Source organism: Carettochelys insculpta, chromosome 3 (assembly GCF_033958435.1).
Source record: "Carettochelys insculpta isolate YL-2023 chromosome 3, ASM3395843v1, whole genome shotgun sequence".
Classification (NCBI taxonomy): Eukaryota; Metazoa; Chordata; order Testudines; family Carettochelyidae; genus Carettochelys; species Carettochelys insculpta.
Window position 1 is genome coordinate 133,621,488 of NC_134139.1, and position 16,692 is coordinate 133,638,179.

Consider the following 16,692-nt stretch of genomic DNA (forward strand, 5'->3'; position numbering starts at 1 on the left):
TCTTTGTCTCATTATGGGTATGCAGTTTCCATGTCTACAATAAGTAAATTGAGAGTTCTTTTCCTGTAACCACTGTCTTGATAAATTTTGCATTTCACACAAATGAAGCTTTTTATTCTTGGAACCTGCTGCAGAAGGCTGGGTGGAATAGAAGCTATGGATGCTGCTGGTTGTCATTTTGAGCGGGTGAATGGGGTTGGAGTGGATAAGTGGGGGGGATGGGAAATAGGCGGATGGGCATGCAACCTCCATGCCATGGGCCTAAAAGCAGTCGATAGTTGTAACATTACCATGACACAGACCAGTTGCCTGGCCAGATCAGTGGCCTTTTGGAAATCAATGGAAGGGTGAACAGATGGTGTGAGCCTTGACTCAGAAAGACTTCCAGCTCACGTCTGTTTCAAATGGAAGAGAAGCTAGCAAGGCAACGTAACATGATAATGATAATTACTAATAAACTCTCAAGAGAGATACATAGTGTCCGAGAAAGGTAGGGTGGAAAGGAGCTCATTAAGTTCAGTCCCCTGTGAGGAGGCTGGACCAGGACACCAAGATCATCCCTGAGAGATGGTTGTCGAACCTGTTTTTAAAACCTCCAAGGCTGGGGATGCCACATTCTCCCTTGGAAGTCCGTTCCAAAGCTCACCTGTCCTAATAGTTTAAAAGTTTTCCTGATATCTAACCTTCAGTGGGCAGAGAGAACAATTTCTCTTTCTAATATTTCTTAACCTGTTTGAGAAATGCTAACATGTCCCTCCTCAGTAGCCTTTTCTCAAGATTAAATATTTTCCATTTTGTTTACCTTTGCTCATAGGTCAGATTTTCTGTATCTTTTTGTACTTTTGTTGCTCTCCTATCTGCATCTTTCTTAAAATGTGGCCACAAAGTAGGCTCAGTACTCTAGCCTAGGCTTTACGAGACCTCATCCAGAACCCAAACTGAGCCCTGTGGTATTCCTTCTCAAAGGAGAAGTAGGCATAACATATCTTTCAAGGTAGGGGCTAGAAGATTATGTACACTTCATCAGTTTAGACATATTCTAGATGCAGCAACCTAGACAGTTAAATTTGTCTATGAATGTTTCTCAGTCAAAAGTTGCAAAAACTTTTTATGCCATAGACTGATGCATTCTCGGCAGTTCCTTATTTTCATGGTACTAGTTTCTTTGTATTATCATTGAAAGTTTACTGAAGAACAGATGATTTGGCAAGCTAAGCTTTGCAGTGTTTCCCTGCTACAGCATTTATATTTGCAATCCACAAAGTGGCACAAACAAGTTTATCAGAATAAACTGAGTATATGCCCCTTCCTGCACTAGAGTGGACTTTGGGGATTCTGACAAGAATGGAGGAGCACCATGTTTCTAATCAATCAACATGCCATCTTCAAATTTTGTTCCCATTCCAGCTAATAAGTCTGAGAGAACATGTTATTATTTTACAGGAACCAGGCGCTTTGTTGAGACCTGAGCAGCCATGAGCTGCAGAGTGTTGTCTTTGTATTTGTATTTCCGTAGGAAACTGTTGCAAAAGCAAGCTTTGTTTCACCTTGTTGTTCACAAACTAATATGGAAGCAACAGCACTGTCAAAATGTCCCATTACCAGTAATGAATGGGCTGTTAGTGTGCAGGCAGGAAGGAGCCACACACTGACAGGCAGAGCTGGTTTAATGGTTTCTGATGCTCTGTAGTGAGGCTGGTGGGAAGAGCTTGTTGACAATGCAAAATCAATTTTCACAAACATCATTCAGATTCCAAATGGCTGTTTGATCCGGCCATCATTATTTGCCATTCCTGTATACTTACATCTGTAATGACTGTCAGCTTGGTCATCACTGGGATATAGGTTGACCATCTTCCTGTAGGTTAAATATGGGACACTGGGGGGCGGGGCGGGGCGGGGCAGGCTGGCCTGGCCAAAATGGGACAGATGATCACCCTGAGTCAGGGAGTGGCTGCCCTGTGGGGGCTGCCACCATGCTGGGTGGTGGGGTCTCTCTGGCTGTGGGGGGCAGATGCGGCTCCTGGTTGCCCCATGCCTTGGGGCACCAGGAACCAGCTGAAGCCCAATAGATGATTTCCCCATGTGAGTGCTCCTCCCAGCTCCTGTGATCTGACCAGTGCTGTTGTGCCTGGCTCCAGGCTTCCCATTGCTCACAGGAGCAGGGAGCCGGGCACAGCCAAGAGCCATGCACAGCAGTGCTGGTCTGTTTCCCAGCTCCCCTCCACTCATGGAAGCCGGGAAACTGACCGGTGTTTCTGTGCCTGGCTCCTGGCTGTGCCTGGCACCCTGCTCCTGTGAGCAATGGGAAGCCTGGAGCCAGGCACAACAGCACTGGTCAGTTTCATGGCTCACCTGGAAACCAGGCAGCAGACAGGCCTTTGCACTCCCGGGTCCCAGCAGCCAAGCAAATATGGAGCAATCAGTCCCTTGTTAAAATAAAATTGGATGCCAGGAAGGCATCCAAAATATGGGGCTGTCTGGCCCAAAACAAGACGGTTGGTCATCCCACTGGGATATGAGCATGTGAAAAGCAGCTGGTGAAGCAGCAGAAGCACCTGGAGCGCCTTTTGAAAGGCAAGTCTTGGGTTTGGGGGGGCGGGGGGCAGTTGGGGATGGTTAAGCCTGGCTATGGGTTGGGGCCACAGGAGGGTGGCAGGGACTTAAGTCTGGTGTGGTTTAGGGCTGTAGGGACTTAGGGGGTGAAGGGGACCTGGAGCCACACGGGCGGGGGTGTTGAACTGGGGTTGCAGGGGCTGAGCAAAAGCCAGGCGCAGGGGTTGGGGGGTGAACCAGAGCTGGGCTGTGGTGGGGTTTGAACTGGGCCATGGTGCTTTGAACCAGGGCCACGCAGCAGGGGGTTGAACCCAGGGCTGTGTGTGCAGGGCCAGGGGTGGGATTGAGCCGGGGTGGAGGGGAGCAGGATTTTGAGTTGCACTTAACTCATGTTAATGTGAGTTAAGCACAGCTCCAAACTGTGCATTTTGAGGGTTTACCATATCCCCTAGTTGGCATCTGGCAAACTCAAATGTTCTGTGGATCTGAGAGAGCAGGAGGGTACATAAAACACATCAAACAATGGGATACATGAGGCTGGATTTTCTTTTCATAGGTGGCTGGGGAATTGCCATTCATATGCATTCATGCATAAACAGGGGCAATACCATGGGAACAGCAGTATGTGCAGGTTAAACCTGGCTGGTATGGCACACTTGGGACCTGACCCGTGCTGAATGAGAGAATCTGAGAATTTGAAAGTAGAAGGTAGCTTGGGAGAAAGTGACCATGAAATCATAGAGTTCATGATTCTAAAAAATAGTGAAAGGGAGAACAGCAAAATAGAGACAATGGATTTCAGGAAAGCAAATTTTGGTAAACTCAGTGAGCTGGTAGGTAAGCTCCCATGGGAAGCAAGATGAAGAGAAAAACCAACTGAAAAGAGTTGGCAATTTTTCAAAGAGACATTTTAAGGGCCCCAAAGCAAGCTATACTGCTGCACAGGAAAGATACAAAGTATGGTAAGAGACTTAGCCAGGAGATATTGCATGATCTCAAAATCAAAAAGGAGTCATAAGAAAAGTGGAAATCAAGAGAAATCAGAAAAGATGTATATAAGCAAACCATACATGTATGGAGGGACAAGATTAGAATGGCAAAGGCACAAAATGAGCTCAAGCTAACAAGAGACACAAAGGGTAATAAGAAGTCATTCTATAACTATATTTGAAGTAACAGGAAGACCAAGAACAGGGTAGGCCCTCTACTCAGTGAGGGACAAATAATATCAGGAAACTTGGAAATGGTGGAAGTGCTTAATGACTTCTTTGCTTCGGTCTTCACCAAGGAAGCCAATGCAGAAATGCCTAACATAATGCATGCTAGTGGGAAGGGATGCGTAGAGGATAAAATATATAAAGATCAAGTTAAAAATTACTTAGAAAAATTAGATATCTTCAAGTTACCAGAGCCTGATGAAATGCATCCTAGAGTACTTAAGGAGCTGATAGAGGAAGTTTCTGAGCCTTTAGCTATCATCTTTGAAAAGTCCTGGAAGTCAGGAGACATTCCAGAAGACTGGAAAAGGGCAAACATAGTGCCCACCTATAAAAAGGGAAAAAAAGAACAACACAGGAAACTACAGACTGATCAGTTTAACTTCTGTGCCAGGAAAGATAATGGAGCAAATAATTAAGGAATTCATCTGCAAACATCTGGAAGAAAATAAGGTGATAGGTAACAGCCAGCATGGATTTGTAACAAACAAATCTTGCCAGACCAATCTGATAGCTTTTTTTTTTTTTTTTGGCAGGATAACAAGTCTTGTGGATAAGGGAGAGGCGGTGGATGTGGTATACCTAGACTTTAGTAAAGCAGTTGACACAGTCTCACATAATCTTCTTATCAATAAACTAGGCAAATACATTTTAGATGGGGCCACTATAAAGTGGGTGCATAACTGGCTGGATAGCCATTCTCAGAGAGTAGTTATTAATGGTTCTCAGTCATGCTTGAAGGGCATAACAAGTGGGGTTCCTCAGGGATCTGTTTTGGGACCGGTTCGATTCAATATCTTCATCAACAATTTAGATACTGGCATAGAGAGTATGCTTATTAAGTTTGCAGATGATACCAAGCTGGAAGGGATTGCAACTGCTTTGAAGGATAGGCTCATAGTTCAAAATGATCTGGATAAACTGAAGAAATGTCTGAGGTAAACAGGATGAAGATTAATAATGACAAATGCAAAGTACTCCACTTTGGAAGAAAACAATCAGCTTCATACATATAGAATGGGAAGCGACTTCTAGGAATGGGTACTGTGGAGAGGGATTTAGGGGTCATAGTGGATCTCAAGCTAAATATGAGTCAACGGTGTGATGCTGTTGCAAAAAAAAGCAAACATGATTCTGGGATGCATTAACAGGAGTCTTGCAAGCAAGACATGAGAAGTCATTTTTCCACTCTGCTTGGCGCTCATTAGGCCTCAATTGGAGTACTGTGTTCAGTTCTGGGCACCACATTTCAAGACAGATGTGGAGAAACTGGAGAAGGTCCAGAGAAGAGCAACAAAAATGATTAAAGGTCTAGAGAACATGACCTATGAGGGAAGACTGAAAGAACTGGACTTGTTTAGTTTAGAAAAGAGAAGACTTAGAGGGGACATGATAGCAGTTTTCAAGTACCTCAAAGCGGGTTACAAGGGCGAGAGAGACATTTTGTTCTTCTTGGCCTCTGAGACTAGGACAAAGAACAATGGGCTTAAACTACAGCAAGGGAGGTTTAGATTAGATATTAGGAAAAACTTCCTAACTGTCAGGGTGGTTAAACATCAGAATAAGTTACCTAGGGATGTTGTGGAATCTCCATCACTGGAGATATTTAAGAGCAGGTTAGATAGACACTTATCAGGGATGGTCTAGATGGTGTTTGGTCCTGCCAAGAGGGCAGGAAACTGGACTCCATGCCCTCTTGAGGTCCCTTCCAGTTCTAGTGTTCTATGATTCTATGGGAAGGCAACATTGTCTAGCAGCATTACCAAGACTTTCACGGGTTACTGGCCAATTAGAAGACATTGAGGGGTAAATTATAGCTAAACAACAACACAGAACACTGAGAGCCAGGACTGATGGCTGTTAACAATTTGTATGGGACCACAGGAAACCTGGCCTCACCGACTAACTAAAATCATGATAGATTATGGATGTTGCCGGGAGACAGAGTGCCAGATTAGAGAGGTTCGATCTGTACTAGTCATGATTTGTTGTCCGTTATTCTCATGGCTAAAAGTTTTCTGGTCATTCAGTTAGTCAACACAACATAAAATTGTTTGGTCTAGGCCACTGTAATAGGGTGCTAGGCTTTGGGATGCCTGTGTGTGTCCCCTTGTGCCTGTTATGATTTTTTATAACTGGGTGTGGTGGTTCAGATCGCAAGCTTGCTCCTACATAGGAGGAAGAACCATTACTGCATGAGTCATCCAGTCCTTTCCATTCCCGCCCAACTAGAGGGGACCTGTTGGCAGCACAGGAAGCATCATTCTCTTCAGGTTTCAGTACTATGCTCATCAACCCAGTATGTGAATGCCTTCCAAAATGCACTGAGCAAGGCGACTGACATCTGTCAAAAGTATCCTCCTCTCAATTCCAGTTGGAAATACCTAGCACAAAATGGATAAGTAGGGTTGTGGGGTTCCTGGATTTGGCTCAGTAAAAGGGTGCTAGTTAGAGGTGGGCCTGAACCATGAAGTTCATATCGAGGCTTGAACTTCCCCTAAGTTTGTGGCCGTTTTGGATCTGAGTCTTTTACTTTGACCATCTGTATTCCCAGTATCGCTGAGGAGAACTGATTACAGACCGGCAGTGTTCTGAAGTGGAATACAAAATTGTGTGGCTTTATTTATTCAGAACTGTCAGCATGTTAGTTTTGGTCCATTTTTCACTAGTGTATTGATAGGAGGAAAGGAAATGATGAGAAGAAGCTTGTAGACCTTGTGGGGGCTGGACAACTGAAAGGTGTGCGAAAAGAACCTCATATGTATCCTTTTTCTAAAATGTCATGAGTTTTTGTGGCCAGGCCCCTGATTTTGGAACACTTGTGACTGCTTATATAATTGGTCATGTTGGCTTGCACGAGATAAAATGAGAAGAAGTTATGGCACTCTTAAGATACTAGTAACAGAGAGAGAGAGCTGTATTAGTCTATGTGCTAACAAAACAAAAAAGCAGTCCAGTAGCACTTTAAAGAATAACAAAATAATTTATTAGGTGGTGAACTTTCGCGGGACAGACCCACTTCTTCAGACTATAGCCGTATCAGAACAGACTCAAAATATGGTTTGAAGAAGTGGGTCTGTCCCATGAAAGCTCACCACCTAATAAATTATTTTGTTAGTTTTTAAAGTGTTAGTGGACTGCCTTTTTGTTTTGTTAGGATACTAGAGATTTATACTGCAGCAGTAGGTAGTATTGCTTAAAGTCCTTAGCTCAGCACCATCTTTTCTCTTTTGCAGAGCACTTCCTTAGTCCTTAAGCAACAATAGTAGGCATTTAGACCATATTTAGTTGGGTTTACTCCTGCTTTTAGCAGGGGGTTGGACTACATAACCTCCTGAGATCTCTTGCAATCTTATAATTCTCTGAACTTGTATGTAGCTAGCTAGGCCCTCTTTCAAAAGGCTGAGCAAGACTCTTCTAGATGGATTCAGCGTCTGCACCTTGCATTCAGGCTGGTTTCAGCTCTTGAGGAAACCAATGGTGCCTGAATGTGTCAAGGAACAGACAAATAACAAATCTGTTTCTTTTTCTTGGGACCCTGTTGCACTCCTGAGAGTATGCTGAAGGATTCTGTCAAGACACCATTGTGAACAACTTGGCATGTTGTGGGTTTGTATGTTAAATGGATCAGGTCTTTCACCTTGCTGTTTCTTTTTGTCTCTTCCTTGAATCTATGACTCTGTCTTTCGTGCAATCTCCAAAGCTTTGTCTACACAGCAAAGTTATTTCACAATAATGGCTGCTATTTCAAAATAACTTTGCAGGCATCTACACAATGCAACTGCTATTTTGAAATAATTTCAAAATATCAGATGGCTTATTTGAATTTGGTAAACCTCATTGTATGAGGAATAGTCCCTATTTCAAAACAGATATTCTGAAATTTGGGTTATTTCAATATAAGCCATAGTGTGTCGAAATAGGCTATATGGTGTCTGGGCGCTCTACTTAGAAATAGCTGAGTGCTATTTTGAAATGCATTTTGTGGTAGCACTGTTATTTTGAAATAAGCTATTCCAGAAGATCTCTTATGCCAGTAAATTCTGTTGACAAATCGCTGAAGTGTAGACATAGCCCATGTCATCTAACCAAGTGGTGAAAATATATCTACTTAAAACACATGTAGCAAAACCGCTCACATCTTTATCTGTGCCTCAAATGGCACTTCTTCAAATCCCTCTTCAAAACTCCCTTCTTTTGGCTAGGTTTTTGTTGGTAACTTTTGCTTTGTCTTACTTCTGTGTATGTCCAACCATGTAAATTTTGGTACTAGTAGGAGACATGTAGATTAGGTGGATCTTCTATTACTGAAACTCTCCTTGGCTGGGTCTACGCAGCAAAACTATTCTGAAATAACCTTGTGAGCAGCTACACAACACAACCACTTACTTCAAAATTGGTAAACCTCATTCCATTAGGAATAGCACCTATTTCAAAATAGGGACTGTGTAGACAGGGAATGGGGGCTATTTTCAAATAAAATATTCTGGAATAGTTTACTTTGGAATAAAGCTTCTTTGGAGACATAGTATGTCAGATTAGAGCCCCTGGAAGCACTGCTGTAATTTGATATAGGCTTTATTGTGTGTGGACATACTATTTCAGAAAAAGCTATGTTTATTTTGGGGGTTCCCTGTAGTGTACGTCTACGTCTACACGTGAAGCCTACATCGAAGTAGCTTATTTCGATGTAGCAACATCGAAATAGGCTATTTCAATGAATAACGTCTACACGTCCTCCAGGGCTGGCAACGATGTTCAACTTCGACGTTGCGCAGCACCACATCGAAATAGGCGCTGCGAGGGAATGTCTACACGCCAAAGTAGCACACATCGAAATAAGGGTGCCAGGAACAGCTGCAGACAGGGTCACAGGGCGGACTCAACAGCAAGCCGCTCCCTTAAATGGCCCCTCCCAGACACAGTTGCACTAAACAACACAAGATCCACAGAGCCGACAACTGGTTGCAGACCCTGTGCCTGCAGTGTGGATCCCCAGCTGCCGCAGCAGCAGCCAGAAGCCCTGGGATAAGGGCTGCTGCCCACAGTGACCATAGAGCCCCGCAGGGGCTGGAAAGAGAGCGTCTCTCAACCCCTCAGCTGATGGCCGCCATGGCGGACCCCGCTATTTCGAAGTTGCGGGACGCGCAATGACTACACAGTCCCTACTTCGATGTTGAACGTTGAAGTAGGGCGCTATCCCCATCTCCTGATGAGGATAGCGACTTCGACGTCTCGCTGCCTAACGTCGAAGTTAACTTCGAAATAGCGCCCGACGTGTGTAGCCGTGACGGGCGCTATTTCGAAGTTAGTGCCACTACTTCGAAGTAGCGTGCACGTGTAGACACGGCTTACATGTGTTATTCCAGAATAGTCTATTTTGGAATTATAACTCTGAAATAAGATTTCCTGGAATAACTCTGTAGTGTAAACAAACCCCTTCTTCCCTACATTTGTAGGCCATCATCACTTGGGCTATGTCTACACTAGAGCAATCTGTCAACAGATGTTTCTGTTGGAAGATATCTTCCAACAAAACTTCTGTCAACAGATCGTGGCCAGACTTCCAGGTATACTGAAAGAGTGATCCTCTCTGTCGACAGACTGGACTGCCCGGGTACTCTCTCGACAGAACGGCAAGCCAGAAGCACAGCAGACAGGACTGCCCGGTGTCCCGGAAGCCCTGTCAGTCGACAGAGGGCCCCCTGGTATGTCCAGAGTGGCTTTCCGTCAACAGAATCTGTCAACAGAGGCATTCTGCCTCGTGAGGAAGTGGCAGAATGCTTTCAACAGAACTGCTGAAGATTTACTGTCAATGGAACATCTTGGGAATATGGACACTCCATGGGTTTTGTCGACAAAACTCTCTAGTGTAGATATAGCTTTGCCGTGTTATCTCTAAATTTAAACCCCTTTGTGGCAGATGACCTTTCTTCATTACCTCTGAAAAGGGCTGTACAGACTTGTAGCCCTTTCTGCATCATTTGTTTTTGATTAGACTGACCCATTTTCCACTTCTAGCCCTGCCGCCCCCACCCGAAAATCTCCAATAAAATATGTACCTACCAAATATGTAAAATGTAAGTAATTTCAGAGCAAATAAACAATCAGTACTGCAAGCTGGGAGTTCATGTGCTGAATCCTCACACGAGGCCATAAGCAGGAAGATGCTGCATGGTGCCACTCTAGGGTGTGTTTTATTCCATTGCAGAGACTATCTCTGCTCCCCAGTAAGTCAGGGAACAATCTCCTCTACTTACACAGGCTCAACAACTAAATTTGCTTACAGCCACGTACCTATTCAGCACTAACCTGTATTCATTACAGACCCTGTGGGGATTTATCTGCATTACATGAACTTTGCATGTGGCCCATATTCAGTAAAATCATATGTAGTTACCTTAATACACACAGTAAAAACAGCTTGAATAATGGAACTTTTAATCATCGTTTTTCAAAATTACATTATAGTTTTACTTCCCTCCACACCCCCCAAAAAAGAAAAGAAATCTCTGCCTAGTACCAAATAGCTTAAGATGCTGCCTAGACCTCCCCTGTAATCATATTCAATGGATTTTCCAATCATATCTCGGAAGAAGGTGTTGCCTATGCAGATCCACATTCTACAAGACTGCATGGGTCACCTTCAGTCACCTTTCATGTGACACTTGAAGAACTAGTTGAATCATAACAGATCAAATAAATGCCATGTAACATAAAATTAAATTTAATGCCATATGCAACAACAAAGATAACATTATGACATCTCCATCATGCTTCTTTATCTCAGAGTGCACAGATAAACAGAAAGATTTATAAGACTGGAATTATTTTATTGCTAAAACAGAAACTGGCAGTATTAAATTAAACTTCATACTTACGTTAAAGGCTTTGCAGAAAGTAGTTATTGTCTACACTGTGCAGCTTTTACAAATGCTTGACAAATTCCACAGCCTCATGATATAGAATAAAATCACCCTGTGCTCTAGGTGCTCAACTGTCGTACATGGTGACTGCATACATTTTAGTTAGCATTTCCATTTCAGATGGTAAACTTTGATATCTTCCATTGTATGCAGTGTTGTGGTATCTGTAGTGATCCCAGTTTAGTAGGAACAGATACATATAAGTATCAGAGTATGCTTGATGATTACGTGGTAAATTATGCTGAATTAAGAAATTACTATGCAAACTATAATCTGGTATTGTGGAATGAAATATTCCTGTGTAATACACACATAGTTAAAGTTGCAATTAGGTCCTTGTATAATGATGGTTGGTAAACTTCATTGGCTTGAAATTGAAGGCACAGGAGAATTTTATTGCAAATTTTGAAGAAAGCTAACCAGGTCTGAGTTGGAGAATTAAATTTTAACCTATTAATTTGAACTGAAATGTCTCAAAAAGGAAATAAACTGAGGAAAAAACTTGGTTACTTTCAGATTTGCTTTTAATATTAAAATTGAAACGCCCGTGCACCAGTTATTGTGATTATTATTTATACTGCAGAAAAAATTAGGAAACTCATTTGCAGATCACATTGTTTTCTGGGCACTGGCCAAACACAGACTAACAAGACAGTCCCTGTGCTGAGAAGCTTACAGTTAAAAATACCAAAGAATTTAAAAGGGTGGAATGATCAGTTTATAGGAAGGCAGATACTGAGTGAAATATCCTCATGTTTCACACAGTCCCTTCAATAATGGGCAAAATAGCACATTGCCCCTCCTAAAAATAACCTTAAGTCTGCTTCCAGGGGGATACTCCAGAGGTGGTGCATGAGTGCTACCAGCAAAACAGGTCAGTGAACGATCCCGATTCCTCTGCACCATTCAATGTTGTGCCTGAGATGCATGTCACTTCTGTAAGTTTCCTAAGCTCTACTTTCTATTTCTAACATAAGTAAAAAAAGTTGAACCTGTATCTCATGCTAGTTGAGCACTAGCGCAGTCTGAAACTTGAAATCTCTCATTCACCTTTCAGTGATGCTGTTGTGCATGTACTAGCACTAATTTTGTATCTGTGACTTGCTCTAAAAGAGTAGTCCTTCCAGTTGCTTTATCCCATCTGCTAGCAGTTGTATCACTCAAAACCTTTCTGGTGTGTCAGAAACCTTTTACTTACAAAATACCCTGATTTAAAGTGTTTACTTTTGTGACCTAATGGTGCTTGATTAAACTGTGCATGCAATAAACCAGAAGCACATATGACACTAATCCCCCACACCTGTTGGCCTCACTGACTCCTGGTCAGTCTGGAAAATATATAAAGAAAAGAAAATATACCGCTTTTGCTGAGAGAGATTAGGACACTAAATTGTGGTGTCCTTTAGACAGGTGTAACCTTGCAGTTGAACTGTAATTGTGAATGGGTTTCTAAATATCCGTGAAGGATCTAATTATGGTAAATGTTTTGCAACTTTAGCAAAGATGTCCTAGGCTTGTAAATCATAAATGGGTTCAGAGAATGTTTCTGAAAAAAAAAAGTAACTAAATCCCATGTCTGTTTCTTTCCTTTTTTTTTTTGGCCAGCAGGGGGTAGTCTGACACTGGAGTTCTTTTTGAAGAGCCCATTCTTAGCCTTCAGTCCTGTAGCTGTCTGCCAGGTGAAGTAGAAGCATCTGAACCAGGAGCGATCTTGCTTCCTTGATGAATCAGAACTGCCACTCAAACCACAATGTTAAATGATATTAGCACAAAGGCAGCTACTCAGCTATTTTAAATGGTATCTTTTTAACTGCAAATGAAAGAACCGAAAGATAGCATTTTATCTAAGGGAGGTGAGTTGTAGGCTTTGGCACTTCATGTTTCTTCCCACTTTTAAAGCCTATTTTTCCTTTTTTTGTTGTATTTTCTTCTTTTGTGTTTTCACCTCTCCTCCCACCTGTTTGCCCACTGTGGTCAGATTCTGACAATCCTGACCAATAGCCCAGAAGATAGCAAGGTTCTGTACTCATTTTTAATAATACTCCACTTGCTCAAGTGTTGTTCTGTTCCTTTCCCCTTTTCCCTCTCCCATTCTGTTGTTTCTCCCCTATTTGAACCAATGGTGGTGGTCATATTCTATTCTGAAACAACTCAACGAGCAAAGGATTTCCCTGTGGTCAATAAATGTGTAGTTTACCATGTTTGTGATCAGAGCTAAACAAGTACATTACACTAAAATAACAATATCAGTGCAGCTAGGATAATGGCCGTGTACCTTGAACTCTTTCTGTATGGGTACAAATTTGAAGGGTCATTTGGCAGAGAGTTGATGGAGTTTCATTCCAGACCATACACATCCTTCCATACATGTCCTTCCGCAGAATTTGTGAATTGAGGTTTTTATGACCTAACGAAAACAAAAAGGAAATTAGAAGAGTTTGGAAGAAGGTGAAATATTTAATTCACTGTATCAGATTGCAAAAAGCTCAAACATAGCAAGAGTTTAAATAGCTGTTATGGTGGGGAAACCTCTCATGCCATGGGAAGGAGATGGGTACACCCATTATAGCAGGTGTTTCATTTCTAACAAACATAGCAGCATTCTACAATTTTCTGGTTTCTAACGTGCTGAAATTCAGAGGATGCTCCTAATGTTATCTTTTAAGACAGAAATTTTAAACAGTTACTCCTTTGAATGCATGTGTACTTAAGGTGTTCAAAGCAGCACAGTGTATTCATTCACAGATCTTCTTCTAGAATGAATAAAAGAAGTGTGGAGGAAAATCCCAGTTTTTGCATTGCCATAGCCCCCTTGTTACCACTAAGGGAGTTCTATGTGTGTCCTGAGTTTTTAACTAACATTGCCCTTCCTTACCTGTCTCTTGGTTTCCTCCCACTCATTGCTTCTCTTCCCTGTCCTTCCCCTTTGTGTTCCTTTTCTTGAAAAGTTTTATAATCAAGTATTACTATTATTCATGCAGGTGCAGTACAAGACTCTTTCAAACAGGCTACGAAGAACAGAGTTCACTCTTGGGCAAAAGGTTTCTGAGGAAGGTGACTTTATTACTTAGAGGCAGGCTGCAGAATACAAATAAACTCTAGTTCTCCTACCTCCTCTTTTTTTCCCTCTCCTAGCATTACCAGCAAAGAGTAATCTTCACTAACAAGTTCAATTACTAAAAAGTTGCCACCTTTTGCTTTAGTTACGCATAAGTATTCACCCCCCATGGAACTGTTTAATTATTGCTTTCTTATAACAGTCCCATGAGACACAGATAAAGACAGAGCTGCACAAAGGCATGCACAGATTAATGTGTGCTTAGATTATGTGCACAGAGATCCAATGTGCACATGCAGTTTTGGTATTTGTTCATGCAGATAGTCAGCTAGGTGTCTAAAAGGTCATCTACAAACACCTGTTCGGCACGTGCCTTTCATCTTTGGAAGCCTTTGCAAATGCATGCCTACAATTGCACAGACTTTGCTTTTGTGCATCAATATGAATTTATTTGTTGTTATTTCAATCATTTAAAAGGATTTGGCCATCAGAATTATTGCTGCCACTAGTCTGACTTCAGGTCCGAGGTTCTCTTAAGGGACTATTTTCTTAGCACTCCCACTCCTGCCTCACAATATTATCAATAATAATAATAAATAAGTAAGCAATACTCACCTATGTTCACCAGAGGTCTTTCTTGCTGCTGTTTGTAGCAGTTGGCAGCTCCCAGTCTTATACAGAGATGTAAAAATAAGGGACACAAGGGGAAGGCAATGTTTTCTATTAGTGCTACAGTTGCTGCTGTGGGGAAGAGCAGTGTTACAATATAAGTAATAGAGAGTCTGGCAGGGAAAACTCAGTACTGTGGTTAGTTTTGATGGGTAGATGGTGGGCAATTCTAGGAGAAGGACAGCTCAGTGGTTTGGGCATTGGCTTGCTAAATCAAGGCTTGTGAGCTCAATCCTTAAGAGGGCCACTTAGGGACCTGGGGCAAATAGGAGAAAGAAAGGAGGTGGGGAAGGATGGTGGTTGGTCCTGCAAAGAGGGCAGGGGTCTGGACTCAATGACTTCTCAAGGTCCCTTCCTGCTCTATGAGGTATGTGTGTGATGTGTAAATAATAATTTACATCACAGGAATGCAGGCAGGGAAGCCAGGAACTCTCAAATCCCAAACCCAGTACTAGCACCAACTTTTTCTGTTACCTTTGACAAGCCACCAAGAAGGTGATCTTTTTTTTCAGAAGTGCCCAGGTGACTTAGGAGAACAAATTCCTCTGGTTTTCAAAGGGACTCATGATCCTAAATTCTTTTGATACTTTTGCAAATCTCCTCCTCCAATTCACAACCAAAGTTTCCTCACCTGTAAAATGGAAATAATAATTAGCCCTGAGCATGTAGATCAAGGTTTGTATTGTGAAAGCAATTCCTGGTAAGTTCAATGTGTGAAAACCTTCAGTCCAGACTCATGCCTCATTTCTAAACTGTCAGAGATTCACTTGTTTTGGCCTGTGTTTGATTTCTAGGTCAGCTGTTTTCACAGACCTCATAACTCATAATAATAAATGGTCTCATCAGGTTTTGGAAAAGTCCTCAGCCTTCAACTAGTGTGCTAAATCAAATCTATAATATCCGTGCCATTTTTGTTTTTATAAGGACCAATGATGAATCCACTCATTAATCCTTTAAGAGTCAGAAAACTTTGGAATAGTGTCAGCTGCTGGAAGCCCTGTCTGGAGTACTCATGCCTTCATTTGCATTTTGATGTCTGTGATTTAACTGAAGGCACAGGTTGTCCCTGCCAAACATCCCTAGCCTACCAAGGGATATATAAGGTAGAACTGCCCAGAGCAGCCTGACTTACGAGGGCTGCCACAGCAACACAACCAAAGCATCCCTAAACATTTAGCAATAAAAAATCTGTTGTTCTTTAGTCGCCAGGATTTAACAAGCCTAATCCCTAGGAGAGGTGATAAAAATTCATTAATCTAATTAAATACTTCTTATTGCCAAAGTGACTTTGTAGAGTAGCTTTGCTGAAGGATAAGCGCAAAGTAAAATGGAGTCCCAGCAGAGAAACAAATGTTAGACTTGAGCAAGCTGGTGCGTGTTTCATTAAACTCATAATTATCCTTTGGTTCTAAGTAGCTGATAATATTTAATGAGTAGCCAAGATAATTTAAAGAAAATGTTTACTAATGAGGGACAAACAGTGCCAGGAAAAGCTGATATCTGGGGTACCATAACCATATGTCTTACCTTTATCTTCTGTATTAGGGCTTGTATAGGTGGTTTTAATGGATTTTTTAAAAAACATTCTGTTAAAGGCTGGTGTTAAAAAGACCTCACCAATGCATGCTGTGAAGTCCTAGAAATAATGGAAGTATGTACAATTTTTTTTTCAGCATAGAAGGCTAAGAGACTAAATAGCAATAGAGTTCATTAGAGGTGGCATCCTTTGCCAATCTGAGCACAGGAAGGCAAGCAAAGAATTCCTGGGTTCACTACATTCTCTGCCACTGATGCACCGCATGGGTTTGGGTAAGTTACCTCGGCTCACATTTTCCTTAGTGCCCACTGATACTTAGTATCTGAATTTTTGATTTCCTAGCTATGGACCGATTCAGTCTGGTCACGAGGGGCCAGTATGGCAAAGACCAGAGCACAGACACACTGGGGTCATACCACACCCACCATGCTTACAACCTGCCCCAGAATGTCCCCTGCACTGGAAACTACTGCAAAGGTGCAATTTGCAGAGGCCCTGATGTTCTGGAAATGTCACTATGCAACCACTTTGTCCAGTGTTACTGGCATGTAGTGTCAATAGTGCAAAAATGAATTTGTTCCCCCACCACCACCCACACTCTGATCTTTGAGGTACAGATCAAGCACCACCCTTACTGACCTCATTGGAATTAGAGCACAGGTTCAAGTGCTTTTCCTCTCCTGCTTGCGAGTAGAGTGGACTGGAACTTCTCCTCCTCTCTGTAACATC